Source organism: Elephas maximus, chromosome 7 (assembly GCF_024166365.1).
Source record: "Elephas maximus indicus isolate mEleMax1 chromosome 7, mEleMax1 primary haplotype, whole genome shotgun sequence".
Lineage (NCBI taxonomy): Eukaryota > Metazoa > Chordata > Mammalia > Proboscidea > Elephantidae > Elephas > Elephas maximus.
Genome location: NC_064825.1, coordinates 37079981 through 37099919, shown reverse-complemented (window position 1 = coordinate 37099919; position 19939 = coordinate 37079981). Strand labels below are relative to the sequence as shown.

At 40.1% G+C, this 19939-nt stretch overlaps 1 protein-coding gene across 10 annotated transcripts in view; it reads right to left on the bottom strand.

Moving 5' to 3' along the window:
• The window catches only part of DLG2 (discs large MAGUK scaffold protein 2), a 2175949-nt gene that overhangs the window by 1120016 nt on the left and 1035994 nt on the right, over window positions 1-19939 (bottom strand). The gene's annotated exons all lie outside the window — the stretch shown is intronic.

Below are 19939 nucleotides of genomic sequence, written 5' to 3'. Positions count from 1 at the left end.
CACCCATAAACCATTTATAAAACTTCATTTTGTGTCAGAATTTGTGAAAAGTTTAAGTTCCCTTGGAAGTGAGGAAAAGTTTCTGCCACCTATATTATTTATATGGGCCTCAAAAGGAAGACAATCTTCTCTTCCTTTACTTTAGCCTCCCAGAGGAGTACTGATTCAGATTAGTTGGACTCCAGGACAAAAGATGACAATTGCTAGGTATGGAGCTTTGAAAGAATTTAAAAAATCAAGACAAAGAGTGTCTATGTTCAGAGGAGAGGAAAGAGGTAATATTCCTTCTCTGTTTTCCTCTTTAATACCTTTCTTCTACATGCCTGTAACATTCAAAATATCCTCTGGCAAAGGCCGTCTTTTGAGTCTTCCAAGTAAACTTGAGGAAGCTGGCAGAAAGAGAAAATTGTCAGGGCAAGGAATAGTCTTGAGGCCAGCTTGGTCCTGGGCATGGGGGCAATCTCCATCTTCAGATTTTGTCTGAGTCTCTCTGCTTCTAACCTGTTTGAGTTCCACTGTTTCAATGAATAATTTGGGAAGGTAATCTGCCTCAGAAACACAGGTCAATTTTAACATTTATTCTTGAACAGTTATGTGGTCATTGGGAGTGGAATAATATCATACATAGGCCCATTTTTGTTTCTTTGGCTTCCGGTCCTTCTTCCTTCCACATCTGCTGTTCTCCTACTTGGAAAGGAAAAAGGGGAACATTCTGTACCCCACCCTCAACCCAGTTAATAAAGTGTTAGTTTGTCTGATCTCCTTTGTCTTTGATCTCTGTGCATGGTATAGGGGTATTAGGGATAGGGGTCCATATACTATCATAACATCATTTTAGGCTTAATTGTGATATCTAACTTCTTCCCTGTACCCTGATATCGTTATCACTAACAATTATTTTATTACATCAGGTTACTAAAAGTATGTCTTCTTATAAAACCATGTCTATGTTTTTCACTCAATTTTGAGATAAAAAACACGATTTCTTGGACATCAGTTCTCAGTCCGACTCATCGTCTCATGGTAACAGAAAGTAGCACCCCAGGGTTGGTAATGCACTGTAGACTCTCTTACTCAGAAAGCTGATTATCAGTGATTTTATTTTCAAGGAGACTTTCTACAATGTCCCAACCTTAGTTTTAGTCTCAAAATAAAAATGACAACTAACAATGACATCATGATTACAGTTTACAAAGCACTTTCATATGCTTCCTCCACTGTAACCAATTTTGACTATGATATTCCATTTTACCTATCAGAAAACTAAAACTCAGAGAAGTTAGGGAACTTGTCCAGGATCATCCAACTAGTGGGCATCATAGCTGAGACACTTTTCAGATAATTTGAATCCAAATCCTTTTCATATTGTATCAACAGCCCCCTTCTAGCCCCATAAAGAGATGAAGCCCAAATCTGACAACCGAATTGGCGACTTGGCAGAAAAAAAATTATTGAGAACACAGGACATAGACTAGGGCACTTATGCAAACTGCAAATACAGTACTTTTGCCTTTCCAACCCTATGAATAATTTTCAAGGTAGTCTGCCTCAGAAACACAGGTCAACTTTAACATTTATTCTCAAACAATTATATGGTCATTGGGAGTGGAATAATATCATACATAGGCCCATTTTAGTTTCTCTGGCTTTCAGTCCATCTTCCCTCCATGTCTGCTCCCTCTCTTAATTGTCACAGAGGTGCTTTCATCTACTTAGTTACCCAGGCCAGAAAAGTAGGAGTCAGGCAGACTCCATCCTCCTTTTCATATCCTTTAATTTCAATTGACTAAATATCAATTTTAATAAATCACTGGGTCTGTCTTATTTATATTCTAAATGATTTGTGAGTCTACCCCCCCTGTTTCTTTTTACACTCCCTTTTCCCCCCTCAGCCACTGTCAGGTTCAGGTTCTTATCAACCACCAGCTGGGCCACAGCAGCAGCCTCTGGACCAACTAAACTGCTTCGGGACCTGCCCCCATCCTTCTTCAACACTATACCAGGGAGCTTTCTAAAACACAAAATGACAAAATCCTTCTTCTTAAAACCCACCACTGGCTTCGCAGAGTTCAAGTCTCCTGACTCTACCGTAAGCCAACCACATGACCTGAGTCCCCTTTGCTTCTGAACTCTTTTTCCTCACCACTCTCACCTCTATTTTTTTTTTTTTTTCCTCACCTCTAAGGTTATATTCCAGAAACATAAACTGTTTGTGCTTCCTTATGTGTTTCTCTCCTTGGGGCCTTTGCATGGGCTATCCTTGTAGTTGGGATGCTTTTCCTCTCTAGTTCCCCGTTCAATCTAATTCCTACTTGTCCCAGCATAGGGTACATTTTCTTAAGAAAGCCTTGTCTGAAACCTGCTTACAAGCCTGAGTTCAATTTCCCTCTCAGTGCTCGAATGTGCATATCTTCATCCCTGTACTCATAAAAAAAAGTGTAATTTCCTATTTTTGGGCATTTGAGGACAGGGGCTGTGTCATATTTATCTTGGAAGCCCTAGCATCCAGTACAGTGCCTGACACTCAGGAGATGTCCAGTAAGTAATTGTAGAATGAATATAAACAGATCACTACCTCCAGCTTTTATTTTTTCAAATTAGCAGATATAAAGCTAGGCTTATGTCACTCATGACAGTCTTGGAACGCTTATATTCTGAAACAAAGACCTAAGAACAACAGATGGAATTTTTTTGTTTGTTTGTTTTTGCAAAGTGAGAAGGAATCTTCAAGGATTTCTACAGTAGGACTGAACTGGCTTTAAAGAAAAGTTTCATCCATAATATGGATCTCACTGAATTGTTTGGATAAAAAACTACCAGGACACAAATAATAAGCTCAGTTGTACTGATGTAAAGGCACAAATAACTTATATTAATTCTTTTCATAAAATTAGGACTTATTTTAAAGACTGATAGAGCCTTAAATAAGACTATAAAACTAATCTTGACGTTCAACTAATATTTTTTTTGGTAGAAATTACTCTTCAACATTCATTTTAACTTTCACCAATCCTTCAGCTCTAAACAAGACATTACCTCTTTTAGGAAGCTTTCTGGAACTGCAAGTCTAAGTTTTTGTGGGTATTCCTATAGTTCCCTATATTCCCCCAAACCAAAAACCAGCTGCCGTAGAGTTTATTCTGACTCTGACAGAGTAGAACTACTCCATAAGGTTTCCAAGGTTGTAAAATCTTTACAGAAGCAGACTGCCACAGCTTTCTCCTGCAGAGCTGCTGGTGGGTTTGAACCACTGACCTTTTGGTTAGCAGCCAATCACTTTAACCACTGCACCACCAGGAATCTTTTATACTCCCCCAGTCACAACGTATCATGCTTATTGTAACTGGCTGTGTATTTGTCTGTTGTTGCTGTTCCATCAAACTGTAAGATTTGTGAGGACTGAGGCCATATTGGTCTTGTTCATCCTCATGTGTCTACCCTTCAGCCAAGTACTATGCTCAATATATATTTGTTGAATAAAGTTATGAATGGCAACTGAATAAATGGATGAAATGGAGATCAACTGCTGAAGTCACAAAGCTATTTTGGCTACTGGATGCAATCTCTTTTATAGCAAAATATCATCAACGCAGGTTATAACAAAAAAAGGCAGCTGCATCATTGCTTGGTGTAATCTTAACATCAGGCTCTTAAGTATTATATATCTCCTGGGCATTCATTTCAGTAATATACGCTCAGAATATCAACTGATTAAGAACCAGTTTGTGTCCTTTAAACCAAACCAAGCTCGTTGCCATCTAGTTGATTCTGACTCATACCGACCCTATAGAACAGAGTAGAACTACCCATAGAGCTTCCAAGTAGCACCTGGTGGATTCTACTGCCAACCTTTTGGTTAGCAGCTTAATCACTATGCCACCAGGGTATCCTTGTGTCCTTTACCAAAAAAAAAAAAAAAAACAACCCACCGCTGCTGAGTTGATTCCGACTCATAGTGACCCTATAGGATAGAGTAGAACTGCCCCCATAGAGTTTCTAAGGAGTGCCTGGTGGATTTGAACCGCCAACCTTTTGGTTAGCAGCTATAGCTCTTAACCACTACATTGATGTGCACAGCTAAGTTACTATAAACCAAAAACCAAACCAAACCCAGTGCCGTCGATTCCGACTCATAGCGATCCTACAGGACAGAGTAGAACTGCCCCATAGGGTTTCCAAGGAGCGCCTGGCGGATTCGAACTGCCAAGCCTTTGGTTAGCAACTGTAGCACTCAGCCACTACGCCACCAGAGTTTCCATAAAATATACAATGTAAAAATGCCTGTAGGTAAAAACTGATTCTGAAGAAGCAGAAATGGATCAGTGCCAGCTCTGTCTGAGGCTCCCCAGTTTGAAACAGGATATAGAATGATGTAGAAACAGGTAAGATATGTTCTAAGCAAAGGCAACAATGTGTTTAGAGGAGATAAGTGGTAAGAGAGTACGAAGCTGTGAGGAGACAGACAAACAAACAAAAAAACCCAAACCATTGCCCTCAAGTCGATTCCAACTCATAGTGACCCTATAGGACAGAGTAGAACTTCTCCATAGGGTTTCCAAGGAGTGGTTGGTGGTTTCAAACTGCCAACCTTTTGGTTAGCAGCCAAGCTCTTAACCAACTGTGCCACCAGGGATCCGGTGAGGGAACATTGAGATCTTTATGTGGGTTGTAAGAGATGCTGTTTTACCACCCACCCAAATCCTTGGAAATGCCTTTTACCCCACATCTTCACACTTCTCAGGAGGATTGCCCTTGGATGACTGAAGTCTCCTCACTTGGATGTGACTGTGAGTAATACCAGCGCCCCACAACTCCAACACCACAAGGTGAGACAAAACTTATGGTATAAATTACACTCCAAAGCACCCTCATGGGATCAGCTTTCATAAAGAGATAACCTGCACCTGGACCTACATTCTTACAGAGATCCTTGGTATTTCCCTCATTTGCTTAATGAGTTTATTCTGGAGACTTCCCTCCATAAATCACACACATTCCAAACCCTCTAAGGAACCAGACAAAAGACTTCGAAGAATCTTGGAAGGTTAGGTAGAATGTGGCAGAAGATGAGGCTGGAAGGCAGATTGGTGCCCTCCGTAAATAACAGGGAGCCATCCAAGGTCTATAAACAATATTCTGTCTGGTGACAGCCAAATATTTTCCTTCCCTTTTTTTTTTCTTTAATATTCTGCCTATGGCTAAGCAAGGGATGACAAGAACTGGTGAAATGTCCTGTTTTTAAACCAAATTCCAGCCTCCAAAGGAGTCTCTGTTTGCCTTCCAATCTTGCTTCCCTTTGGCTAAACCAAAAGTGATTTATTGAATCGTCTAAGACTAATAATGTCTATGTCGATGCTAATACTAATGCTTGTATTAATAACAACACTAATCCTAACACCGATGCCAATATTAAATACAATAATAACAGCTACCATGCTAAATTCTTTCCACATGCATCATCTCTGAGATTCCTATCTTTTTCTGAGGCTCTGGTAATTAATTTTTCCAAGCTTACACAGCTGGTGAGTGGAAAATCAGGATTCAAACCCAGGTCAGTCTGGCTCTAGAGCAGGGCTTCCCACTGGTTTGGTCTAATTCACCCCCTCCTGAGGATTTGCATTTCACCCCAGAATTTACATTTTAACAAGATCTCCAGGTGAATTTTATGTATACATCTACCTACATTTTAACAAGACCCCCAGGAGATTCTTCTGTATAAAAATCTGATTCAGTATATCTGGGGTGGAAATGCAAATTTTCACCACGGAGTTGAACAAGGCCGAACGAGTTTGAAGCTCTCTCTGCTCTAGAGCTAAAAAAAAAAACTAGTAAAATAGAGCTAGAGCACTTAAATATTCCACTAATCTGGTTAGGACTCAAAGATCTTAAGAGGCCAACTGACCCATATCTTTATCTTCAGGAAATAAAATTCTTAGGAAACATTGGAGAATCATCCAACAAGGGAGATTAAACAACTCTGCAGAAGTCAGATTGTTATTTAAGAATCGGCGCTAAAGTTCTGGGTATATCTGAGTCATCTCTCATTCTAGAGCTTGTCTCTTAGGTACTAACGGTATGCAGGGTACTTTTGAGGGTTTCTAAATTACCTAAAAAAGGAAGGCAGTTTGAGGGAGTCCTATCCTTTGGAATCTCTGCCTTTTTCCCTCTCCTCAGTTTGGTCCATTGGATGGGACTCCAGAATGAAAAAAATCTTTATACATAGGTTATATTTTCTCTCACAGGTCTAATAGAGTGGAAGTAGAAGATATACTCAAAGTAGTGAAGACTCTGGTACTGTTTGTCTCCCCGTCTTAGCTCATTTTGTCACAGACTTCTGGAATCCCATTCCCTTCCCCGGTCTGAAGCTCCCCCCAATCAGGTAAACTTTTTCCAGGCTTTCATTATAAGTTTGGGTGTCACGTTCTCTCGGAAGCATTCTCTGACTGCTCAGGTTGAGAGGAAATCCCTCCTTTATGCTTCCATAGTGTTCTGCACATATTTCTTAATTGAATTATACCTTTACATTGCAATAACCTGTCCATGTGTCTATCTCCCCTATTAGCCCGTGAGTGCCCCAAGAGCAGAGAGGGAGTCACATTCATCTATGCATTTCCAGGGCCCAAATTGACTGCCTGCCACACAGTGACCAACAAATGTGAATTTAATTCAACTGAACTTAAATGATCTGAGCAAAAAAAAAAAAAAAAAGCCCTCCAAGCAAACCTGCCTGCAATTATACTCACACTGCTTTTCTACCACAGCCTGCATCTGCATAAACAAAGACTGAGGAAGTCTGACTAGATTCTGCCCGGTACATTCAGTTGACCGCCTATGCAAGTCAAAACCATCCTGAAGTACCCAGAATTCAAACTCAGGAGCCTACACATGCCTGAACCATCACGGGAGGTTCCCCTGTACAGTTTGGAATGTGTTACTAAGCTGACATGGTGCATGATTACTGATGGACGAGTTGAAAATTTTTCATAGATAAAAATCTAGGTATCTCTCTGTTGCTGCATAAGAAGTGTTCTACTTCCCGCTTGCAGCAGGAGTTGGCACTGTGCAGATAAGACACAGAGAGAGTGCAAACCAAAAGCCGGGGAGCGCCAGAATATATTTGTATGTTTCTGAATATTAAGATAATACCTAACAGTTAATTAGGAACACTATCCATGTGCCAGACCCTTCACCAAGAGCATTATAGAAATTGTCCCATTTATGCCTCATAGCAATACAATGAGGCAGGTACATTAAGGAATCGATTACTGTTCTTTACACAAAGCCTAGCATTTAGAAAATGTTCAAAACCTGTTAGTTCCATTGTTTCTGTTAATTATATTGACAAATAGCTTTCTCTGTGTCAAGTCTTATCTCTCCCTCTGTAATCTAAGTTCTTTGAGCACAAGACCCCGGCTTACTATATCTTTGTCTCCCACAGAGTGGTCAAACCAGAATGCCACATAGTGTATGTCCGATAGGCCTGAGTTGGTTGATTGAATAACACCACTGGAAGAAATCTTCTTAGTTTTAAAAATGTGCTTTGGCAGAAAGGAACCATGTGACTGGAACACTTATACACTGCTGGCAAGAATGTAAAATGGTACAACAACTTTGGAAATCAATTTGGTGCTTCCTTAAAAAGCTAGAAATAGAACTACCATACGATCCAGCAATCCCACTCCTTGGAATATATCCTAGAGAAGTAAGAGCCTTTACAGGAACAGGTATATGCACACCCATGTTCATTGTCACACTATTTACAATAGCAAAAAGATGGAAGCAACCAAGGTGCTCATCAACAGACGAATGGATAAATTATGGTATATTCACACAATGGGATACTACACACCGATAGAGAATGATGAATCCATTAAACATTTTATAACATGGAGGAATCTGGAAGGCATTATGCTGAGTGAAATTAGTCAGTAGCAAAAGGACAAATGTTGTATAAGACCACTATTATAAGAACTCAAGAAATAGTTTAAACAGAGAAGAAAATATTCTTCGATTGTTACGAGAGTGGGGAGGGAGGGAGAAGGGTATTCACTAATAACATAGTACCGAAAAAAAAAAAAAAAACCCACTGCTGTCGAATCAATTCCGACTCATAGCGACCCTATATATGATGAATAATATAGTAGACAAGAACTATTTTAGGTGAAGGGAAAGATAACACGCAATACAGGAGAGGTCAGCACAACTGGACGAAACCAAAAGCTAAGAAGTTTCCTGAATAAACTGAATGCTTCAAAGGCCAGAGTAGCAGGGGCAGGGGTTTGGAGACCATGGTTTCAGGGGACATCTAGGTCAATTGGCATAATAAAATCTATTAAGAAAACATTCTGCATCCCACTTTGAAGAGTGGTGTCTGCGGTCTTAAATGCTAGCAAGTGGCCATTTAAGATGCATCAATTAGTCTTAACCCACCTGGAGCAAAGGAGCATGAAGAACACCAAAGACACAAGGTAATTATGAACCCAAGAGACAGAAAGGGCTACATAAACCAGAGACTACATCAGCCTGAGACCAGAAGAACAAGATGGTGTCTGGCTACAACCAATGACTGCCCTGACAGGGAAAAAAACAGAGAACCCCTGAGGGAGCAGGAAAGCAGTAGGATGTAGACCACAAACTCTCATAAAAAGACCAAACTTAACGGTCTGACTGAGACTGGAAGGACTCTGAAGATCATGGTCCCCAGACCTTCTGTTAGCCCAAGACAGGAACCATTCCCAAAGCCAACTCTTCAGGCAGGGATTGGACACGTAGTGATTAAGTGCTACGGCTGCTAACCAAAGGGTCAGCAGTTTAAATCTGCCAGGCACTCCATGGAAACTCTATGGGGCAGTTCTACTCTTTCCTATAGGGTCACTATGAGTCAGAATTGACTCCATGGCAATGGGTTTGGTTTGGGTTTGGATAGGACAGAAAAAGATACTGGTGAGGAGTGAGCTTCTTGGATCAAGTAGACCATGAGACTGTAGGCAGCTTCTGTCTGGAAGGGAGATGAGAAGGCAGAGGGAGACAGGAGCTGACTGAACTGGACATGAAAATAGAGGGTAGAGAGAAGTAGTGTGCTATCTCTTAAGGGGGAGAGCAACTAGGAGTATATAACAAGGCGTATATAAATTTTTGTGTGAGAGACTGACTTGATTTGTAAACTTTCACTTAAAGCACAATAAAAATTAAAAAAAAAAAAGAAAGGAAGCATGTATTTTAGGAGAAATGTGAAATTGGCAAGAAAATTAAATGAATAGGTAACATACATGCAAAGGAAGTGACGATCCCTAAGAAGGAGGTGAATGCAGCACAGAAAATAGAGGACGAAGCCAGGAGGGTGAAGAAAGCAGCCTCAAAAAATGAATGACATGGAAATGCATGGTTTTAATGTCTCCTCTTTTCCTGCTCATTTTGTTTTGTCTAATTACCCTTAGCCTTCTGGACAGCCCTAAGAAAGGCTGTAGAAGTATAACTTCCATACTCCTGTGTTCTCATCCAAGCCCTGCCAGCCACCATCTTATTTTACAGAAAATATGTTGTTAAAACACTTTGATATATATTTTTAAGAATTTCATTTACTAGAGATGTGTGCCAAATGCAGCTGGCTATAGCTTAATTACTAGCTGCCCTTCAACACACACACACACACACACACCCACCCACACACACTCACACACACAGGGTTCTTCTTTCCAGCTCCTTCCTTTTTCTCCCATGTCTTAGCCTATTTGTGACCTGTGACCCATCTTTCTTTTTAATGATTCTAAGCCTGTTTTCACACCTATTGCATCCTCTCTCCAACTCAATATCCACTCTCTCTGGAGGAAAAAATATGGGTAAAAGAAAGAAAAAGGAGAAGATGAAGGAATATTTAACGCAACAATCATATCCATATTTGTATTTTTTATTTGAACTAAACTTCTCTGACATTTTGGCTGCAGTAGACTCTCTTCCTCTTTCAGTCTTTCTGGTCATTATCCCTATTCATTTTTCCAGAATGGCAGCATGTATGTTGCAAATCTTGGAGAGGGGTATTAGAGAGGGGGAAAATGGGAGGAGGAAATGCAAGACAGACCATTTGTATTTTTCACATTCACTTCCCTAAAAGACCCCCTGGCTTTCCATATTAGGGAGTTCTCTTCCCCATACCACATCACTCCCTGCCTTACAAGCTTTCAGGGTAACTTGTACTTATTTTTCATAAAGATTATCACATTTTTTATACATTTGTTAGTGTGTTACTAGCTTAGTAATTGAAAAACACAGAAGGATCAAAAGAAGATGGAAGGAATATACAGTCACTGTTCCAAAAGAATTGGTCAACACCAAACCATTTCAGGAGGCATCATATGATAAGAACCAACAGCTCTGAAGGAAAAAATCCAAGCTTCACAGAGGGCTTTGGCAAAAAACAAGCTCTAGGATGTGACATAATACCAATTGAGATACTTCAACAAATGGATGCAGCGCTGGAAGCACTCATTCATCTATGCCAAGAAATTTGGATGACAGCTACCTGGTAAGCTGACTGGAAGAGACCCACATTTGTGCCCATTCCAAAGAAAGGTGACTAATGGAATGAAGAAATTATCAAACAATATTATTAATATTACATGCAAGTAAAAGTATGCTGACCATAATTCAAAAAGGGTTTAACAGTATATCGACAGGGAACTGCCAGAAATTCAAGCTGGATTCAGAAGAGGACGTGAAACAAGGGATATCATTGCTGGTGTCAGATGGATCCTGACTGAAAGCAGAGAATACCAGAAAAATGTTTACCTGTGTTTTATTGACTATGCAAAGGCATTCAACTGTGTGGATCATAACAAATGATGGATAATATTGCAAAGAATAGGAATTCCAGAACACTTAAGTGTACTCATGCAGAACCTGAACATGTACCAAGAGGAAGTCGTTCGAACAGAACAAGGGGATACTGCATGGTTTAAAATCAGGAAAGGTGTATGTCAGAGTTGTATTATTTCCCATACTTAGTTCAATCTGTATGCTGAGCAAATAACCTGAGAAGCTGGACTGTATGAAGAACATAGCATTAGGATTGGAGGAAGACTCATTAACAACCTGTGATATGCAGATGACAAAACCTTGCTTGCTGAAAGTGAAGAGGACTTAAAGCACTTACTGATGAAAATCAAAGACTACAGCTTTCAATATAGATTATACCTCATCATAAAACAAAAATCTTCACAACTGGACCAATAAGCAACATCATGATAAATGGAGAAAAGTTCGCAGTTGTTAAAGGCTTCATTTTATTTGGATCCCATGGAAGCAGCGGTCAAGAAATCAAATGATGTATTGCATGGGGGCAATCTGCTGCAAGACTTCTTTAAAGTGTTAAAAAGCAAAGATATCACTTTGAGGACTAAGGTGAGCCTGACCCAAGCCATGGTGTTTTTAATTGCGCCATGTGCTTGTGAAGACTTCATCTTATGTACTTGGGACATGTTATTAAGAGGGACCAGCACCTGCAGAAGGACATCATGTTTGGTAAAGTAGAGGGTCAGTGAAAAGAGGAAGATCCTCAATGAGATGAACTGACAACAGTGACTGCAACAATGGGCTCAAACACAGCAACAACTGTGAGGATGGAGCAGGACCAAGCAGTGTTTCGTTGTCTTGTATATAGGGTCACTATGAGTTTGAAACAACTTGACCGCACCTAACAACAACAACAGTTAGTGTTTGCCTACCTGTTTGGACCAAAACCTTCATGTGATCTGCCACCATGTTTGTTGGGTTCAGTGCTGACCTCTAGTGCCTAACACATGGTAGATTCTTATTTTTTATTTATTTTGCTTTAAGTGAAAGTTTACAAATCAAGTCAGTTTCTCATACAAAAACTTATGCACACCTTGCTATGTACGCCTAGCTGCTCTCCGCACAATGAGATGGCATACTCCTCCTCTCCACCTTGTATTCCCCGTGTCCATTCAACTAGCTCTTGCCCCTCTCTGCATTCTCATTCAGCCCCCAAACAGGATATGCCCACATAGTCTCATGGTCTACTTGAGCCAAGAAGCTCACTCCTCACCAGTTATCATTTTCTGTCCTATGTTGTTGTTGTTGTTAGGTGCCGTCGAGTCGGTTCTGACTCATAGTGACCGCATGCACAACAGAATGAAACACTGCCCGGTCCTGAGCCATCCTTACAATCGTTATGCTTGAGCTCTTTGTTGCAGCCACCATGTCAATCCACCTTGTGCAGGGTCTTCCTCTTTTCTGCTGACCCTGTACTCTGCCAAGCATGATGTCCTTCTCCAGGAACTGATCCCTCCTGACAACATGTCCAAAGTATGTAAGACACAGTCTCACCATCCTTGCCTCTAAGGAGCATTCTGGCTGCACTTTTTCTAAAACAGATTTGTTCGTTCTTTTGGCAGTCTATGGTATATTCAATATACTTCCCCAACACCACAATTCAAAGGCTTCAATTCTTCTTTGGTCTTCCTTATTCATTGTCCAGCTCTCACATGCATATGATGTGATTGAAAATACCATGGGTTGGGTCAGACTCACCTTAGTCTTCAAGGTGACATCTTTGCTCTTCAACACTTTAAAGAGGTCCTTTGCAGCAGATTTACACAATGCAATGTGCCTTTTGATTTCTTGACTGCTGCTTCCATGGCTGTTGATTGTGGACCCAAGCAAAATGAAATCCTTGACAACTTCAATCTTTTCTCCATTTATCATGATGTTGCTCATCGGTCCAGTTGCGAGGAGTTTTGTTTTCTTTATGTTGAGGTGAAATCCATACTGAAGGCTGTGGTCTTTGATCTTCATTAGTAAGTGCTTCAAGTCCTCTCCACTTTCAGCAAGCAAGGTTGTGTCATCTCAATAACTCGGGTTGTTAATGAGTCTTCCTCCAATCCTTATGCCCCATTCTTCTTCATATAGTCCAGCTTCTCAGATTATTTCCTCAGCATACAGATTTGAATAGGTATGGTGAAAGAATACAACCCTGACACACACCTTTCCTGACTTTAAACCAATCAGTATCCTCTTGTTCTGTCCGAACAACTGCCTCTTGACCTATGTTAAGGTTCCTCCTGAGCACAGTTAAGTGTTCTGGAATTCCCATTCTTTGCAATGTTATCCATAATTTGTTATGATCCACACAGTCGAATGCCTTTGCATAGTCAATAAAACACAAGTAAACATCCTTCTGGATGAATATTAGAAGGATGTTCTGTCCTATAGTCCAGTCCAATCCCTCTGTGAAGAGTTGGCTTCTGGAATGGTTCCAGTCTTAGGCTAACAGGGGGCACAGAAACCATGACCTCCCAGGTCCCTCTAGTCTCAGTAAGACCATTAAGTCTGGTCTTTTTACAAGAATTTGAGGTCTGCATCCCATTGTTCTCCTGCTCCATCAAGGATCCTCTGTTGAGTTCCCTATCAGGGCAGTCAACTGTGGTAGCCAGCACCATCAAGTTCTTCCGATCTCAGGCTGATGTAGTCTCTAGTTATGTGGCCCTTTCTGTCTCTTGGGCTCATATTTACCTTGCATCTTTGGTGTTCTTCATTCTCCTTTGCTCCAGGTGGGTTGAGAACAACTGATACATCTTAGATGGCCACTTGCTAGCATTTAAGACTCCAGACACCACTCACCAAAGTGAGAAGCGGAATGTTTTCTTAATACATTTTGTTATGTCAATTGACTTAGATGTCCCCTGAAACCATGGTCTCCAGACTCCAGCCCCTGGTACTCTGGCCTTTGAAGCATTTGACTGTATTCAGGAAACTTCTTAGCTTTTGGTTTCGTCCAGTCGTGTTGACTTCGCCTGTATTGTGTGTTGTCTTTCCCTTCACCTAAAATATATATATATTTTTTTTTACTATCTAATTAGTGAATACCCCTTTCCTTCCCTTCCCACCCTCATAACCATCAATGAATATTTTCTTTTGTGTTTTAGCTATTTCTTGAGTTCTTATAGTAGTGGTCTCATACAACATTTGTCCTTTTGCAACTGACAAATTTCACTGGGCATGATGCCTTCCAGATTCCTCCATGTTATAAAATGTTTCACAGATTCATCATTGTTCTTCATTGATGCATAGTATTCCATTATGTGAATATACCATAATTTATTTATCCATTCATCTGTTGATGGGCTCCTTGGTTGCTTCCATCTTTTTGCTATTGTAAACAGTGCTGCAATGAATATGGGTATGCATATGTCTGTTCCTGTAAAGGCTCTTCTTTCTCTATGATATATTCCAAGGAGTGGGATTGCTGGATGGTATGGTAGTTCTATTTCTATCTTTTTAAGGAAGCACCAAATTGATTTCCAAAGTGGTTGTACCATTTTACATTCCCACCAGCAGCATATAAGTGTTCCAGTCTCTCTACAACCTCTCCAACATTTATTATTTTGCATTTTTTGGATTGATGCCAGCCTTGTTGGGGTGAGATGGTATCTCATTGTAGTTTTGATTTGCATTTCTCTAATGGCTAATGATCATGAGCATTTCCTCATGTATCTGTTAGCTGCCTGAATGCCTTCTTTGGTGAAGTGTCTCTTCATATCCTTTGCTCATTTTTCTAAAATTGTGTTTTAAGCAAAAGTTTACAAATCAAGTCAGTCTCTCATACAAAACTTATATACACCTTTCCAGGTACTCCTAGCTGCTCTTCGCCTAATGAGACAGCACACTCCTCCTTTTCACCCTGTATTTCCTGTGTCCATTCAACCAACTCCTGTCCCTCTCTGCCTTCTCATCTCACCTCCAGACAGGAGCTGCCCACATAGTCTCATGGTCTACTTGAGGCAAGAAGCTCACTCCTCACCAGTATCATTTTCTGTTTTATAGTCCAGTACAATCCCTGTCTGAAAAGTTGGCTTTGGGAATGATTCTGGTCTTGGGCTAACAGAAGGTCTGGGGACCATGACCTCCTGGGTCCCTCTAGTCTCAGTCAGACCATTAAATTTGGTCTTTTTATGAGAATTTGAGGTCTGCATACACTGTTCTCCTGCTCCATCAGGGATTCTCTGTTTTTTTCCCTGTCAGGGCAGTCATTGGTTGTAGCCGAGCCTCATCTAGTTCTTCTGGTCTCAGGCTGATATAGTCTCTGGTTTATGTGGCCCTTTCTGTTTCTTGGGCTCATATTTACCTTAAGTCTTTGGTGTTCTTCATTCTACTTTGCTCCAGGTGGGTTGAGACAAACTGATGCATCTTAGATGCCACTTACCAAAGTGCCTTTGCCCATTTTTTAATTGGGTTATTTGTCTTTTTGTTGTTGAATTTTTGCAGTGTCTTGTAGATTTTAGAGATCAGGTGTTGACTGATTTGTCGTAGCCAAAAACTTTTTCCCAGTCTGTAGGTAATCTTTTAACTTTTTTGGTGAAGCCTTTGGATGAACATAAGTGTTTGATTTTTAGGAGCTCCCAGTTATCTAGTTTCTCTTCTGGTGTTTGTGCATTGTTAGTAATGCTTTGTATACTGTTTATGCCATGTATTAGGGCTCCTAGCATTGTCTCTATTTTTTCTTCCATGATCTTTATCATTTTAGATTTTATATTTAGGTCTTTGATCCATTTTGAGTTAGTTTTTGTGCATGGTGTGAGGTATGGGTCTTGTTTCATTTTTTTTGCAGATGGATATCCCTTTATGCCAGCACCATTTGTTAGAGACTGCCTTTTCCCCGTTTAACAGACTTTGGGTCTTTGTCAAATATCAGCTGCTTATAGGTGGATGGATTGATGTCTGGATTCTCAATTCTGTTCCCTTGGTCTATGTATCTGTTCTTGGACCAGTACCAGGCTGTTTTGACTACTGTGGCAGTAAAATATGTTCTAAAATTAGGTAGATTGAGGCCTCCCACTTTGTTCTCTTTTTCAGTAATGCTTAACTTATCTGGGGCCTCTTTCCCTTCATGGTAGATTCTTAATAAATGTTTCTTGAAAAAATTATAATAGCGTGAGTCAATTCTATCTTCAAAATCCATTACTCAAAGAGCTAATAAAAGTGGGATGAAGCTTACTGTTAGCACACAGATCTTCCCCAAGTAAAAAAAAAAAAAAAATGTAAAGTCACCCTTTAAATAATAATTAAGTAATTAGGAAAAAGAATGACCCACAATAAGCAATATAGCTGGCCCGAAGAACACTTAGAAGAGGAATTTTTCAGAGTTTGGAGCAGGATGTACATAATAGGATTGATATGGGAGATGAAAAGTTAGCCCATGTGCTCCATTTGAATTTTTTCAAACAAAACTCACAAATGAAAGGAAGTACTTTCCCACTTTTGCCACAAAGAACCGGACAAGCCAGGATGTTAATTAAATTACAAATCAGCTCTCTGCTTGCAGCTGACAGAACTTTGTGTGCTTCCAAGCAATGTCAGATATTTTAAACCCTCTGTAATTACCTACAATGGAGTAGCTAACATGAAGGATGCTTTCATGAATATTTAATGGGCTCTTAAGATCCTTTTTAAAAAACTGATGATTTAAATAATCATGAGCGAAGTTACTCAGTGCTGCCCTCCATCTGTTCATTGAAGATGCTGGAAATGTAGAATATGCAAGCTCTCCCCCTAGAACTCGAGGCTAGATCCAGGCCTAGGAAAGGCCAGGCTCACCCGGAAAACGAAATTGTATGATTAAACAGACCTTAAGCTATCTGAGTAAGTCAGAATGGGATGCAGACTTAAAATCTGGGAAAATCATGTGTGGGGGGGATTATAAAATGAATTTGTATAAAATGTCACATTTAGGTTGTTTTTGGCAATGTACACAGCACTTTTGGAAACCTTATCTCAAGTAATTCTCTCAGGAATTGAATAAAAAGGTATTGCCACTCTGATTTCCAGATGAGAAAACAGAATCAGGGAGTTTTCCGTGTTAAATAAATGGCCAAGCTGGGTTTAAAACCAACATAGTCCTCTGAATTTCGTGTTAAATTTTGGGTTCACGTCCGGTTATGTCAATTGCTAACTAGGAGATATTTGTCAAGTTGCTGGGTATCTCTGAGCTTCAGTTGACTCAAACTATAAACCAAGAATTAGAGTATCTACTTGATAGAAATGTGAGGATTGAACGAGACACGGTATTTCTGGCTCCTAAGGGGTGCTTGACAAATGTTAATACTCTCCTTTCTTGAAGTCTCAAGTCCTTTATACTTTAGTGGTTTAGCATTTAAAAAAAAAAAAAGTGCTTCATAAGAGTAGCTCTTCTGTCTTACAATGCTGTCAGCTAAATGGAAAAAAAAAAAAATGTGAGCCATCATTTGTAGTCTCTATATATGTCTAAAGAGTCCTAGTGATTACAGTGGCTAACTATTTGGCTACTAACTGAAAGGTCAGAGGTTAGAACCTACCATTCACTCCATGTGAGAAAAGACCTGGCGCTCTGCTCCTGTAAAGATTACAGCCTAGCAAGCCCAATGGGGCAGTTCTACTCTGTCCTATAAGGTCACTATGAGTTGGAATCAAATTGACAACACACAACAACAACGGCAACAAATATGTTTATCATCTTTCCCCTCCTTAGGCCATCCTACTAGAATATTTTCTAAAACTCAGTTTTAGGGTAGTGGCTAAGAATGCAGGTTTTAGAGAGACCACCTGGATCAATTCCCATTTTTATCACGTACAAGCTGTATGATCTTGGGCAACTTATTTAAACTTTCAGAGACTTGATATTTTTATCTGTAAAATGGGAATAGTACCTACCTCACAGAATTTTTGAGAACGTCAAGCGAAATAAGGCATGGAAACACTTAGCACGGTGTCTATGAACTAGTAAACACTCAATGAATATCAGTTATGATGATTTTATTATAACATTAGATTTTTTATTTGATTTTGAAATATTTTGGAAATATAAAAAAACAGCTAACTGAAGGGGGCAGAGAGAATTGCTTCTTTTTCCTGCCTCCAAATATTTCAAAGCCTATAATTGCAACTTTTCCTACTATTCCATGACATATAGATCCTGTGTTCCAATCTCACAGTCCTCCCTGACCCCAAAAGGTGATCTTCAGCTTCCCTTTGTGCCATTCTCAATGCTTAAAAACCATCCAGGCTCTCTCACTTTTTGTCCACTCAACTCAGCCTGCTCTGACCATTCCAGCTTCCACTACCACCCTCTCCTCCAAATTTTTCACTCAAGAAGAACTTAATGAGCACCTATTACATGCCAGGCTCCATAATAAAGTGCTAGGGATCCAACAGTAAACAAGAAAGACATACTTCCTCCTTGCACTTTGCTCTTGATATCTTCTCTGCCTCCATTTTTTTTTTTTTTTTCAACCCTGATGGTTGCTCAACCTTCAAACTTTAGCTCCAACTTGATCTCTCCCTAGAAGCTTTCCCTGGAAATATAGGCTTAGGGAACTGTCATTTTTCTGTGCTCAAAGAACACCCTGCAAATGTGCCCCTTTTAGACACAAACAAATGAAAAAAACATGTCATGTAGACAATACCTGTCCATATGTCTATCTTTCCCACAGGAACATGAAATTCTTGATTTGTTATGGTACCATTAGCAGCAAATATTCTGTCTGGGAATGAGTAGATGTTCAATAAATGTTTCTGAGCTGAACTAGACTAGTAGGTAGGTAAGCTCCTTGGACTCCTCCTGTATACTCTGCCTCACCTAACATGCCCTGGAAGGAGCGCATACTCAAAAAAACCTATCTGAATTCTATAAGGGATCTAGTTATTTTCATACTGCAAATTTTTCAGAAGTAAATAAAAACTGGTCCAGTGCGTAACGGAGGTAATGAAGGGGGTTAGTTTCTGGGCTTGCACTTAGTGGGAGCAAATCAGCCAAGCTTTGAGTCTGGGATACCCGGGAGGGTGTTACTGGAGCAAGACGGTTGAGAGAAGAAAAGGGTGACATGAAAGAAGGGAACTGAGTGAGGTTTCCTCCTTCTCATCTTCATCCAGCTCTGAGTTAGAGCAAATAGGAAAACAGAACATACAAATGAGGTCATCCTCACTGTTCCTACCTGACATACTCTAAATCCCAGGACAGCAGCTGGTCTAGACAAGGGAACCTCCCTCAAACAAGCGCAATAAAATAATGTAAAATAGTACAAACGCTTTGGAAATCGATGTGGTGCTTCCTTAAAAAGCTAGAAATAGACCTACCATACGATCCAGCAATCCCACTCTTCAGAATATATCCTAGAGAAGTAAGAGCCTTTACACGAACAGATATATGCACACCCATGTTCACTGTGTATATTATGTTTATAATAGCAAAAAGATGGAAGCAACTAAGGTGTCCATCAATGGATGAATGGATAAATAAATTATGGTATATTCACACAATGGAATACTATGCATTGATAAAGAACAATGATGAATCTGTGAAACATTTCATAACATGGAGGAACCTGGAATGCATTATGCTGAGTGAAATTAGTCAGTTGCAAAAGGACAAATATTGTATGAGACCACTATTATAAGAACTCAAGAAATAGTTTAAACAAAAGAAATGTTCTTTGACGGTTACAAGAGTGGGGAGGGAGAGAGGGAGGGAGAGGGGGATTCACTAATTAGATAGTAGACAACTAATTTAGGTGAAGGGATGGACAACACAGAATACAGGACAGGTCAACACAACTGGGCTATACCAAAAGCAAAGACGTTTCCTGAATAAACCGAATGCTTCAAAGGCCAGAGTAGCAGGGGCGGGGGTTTGGGGACCATGGCTTCAGGGGACATCTAGGTCAACTGGCAAAATAAAAACTCTTAGGAAAACATTCTGCATCCCATTTTGGAGAGTGACGCCTGGGGTCTTAAATGCTAGGAAGTGCCCATCTTAGATGCAATAATTGGTCTTAACCCACCTGGAGCAAAGGAGAATGAAGAACACCAAAGACACAAGGTAAGTATGAGCTCAAGAGTCAGAATGGGTGACATAAATCAAAGACTACATGAGCCTGAGACCAGAAGAACTAGA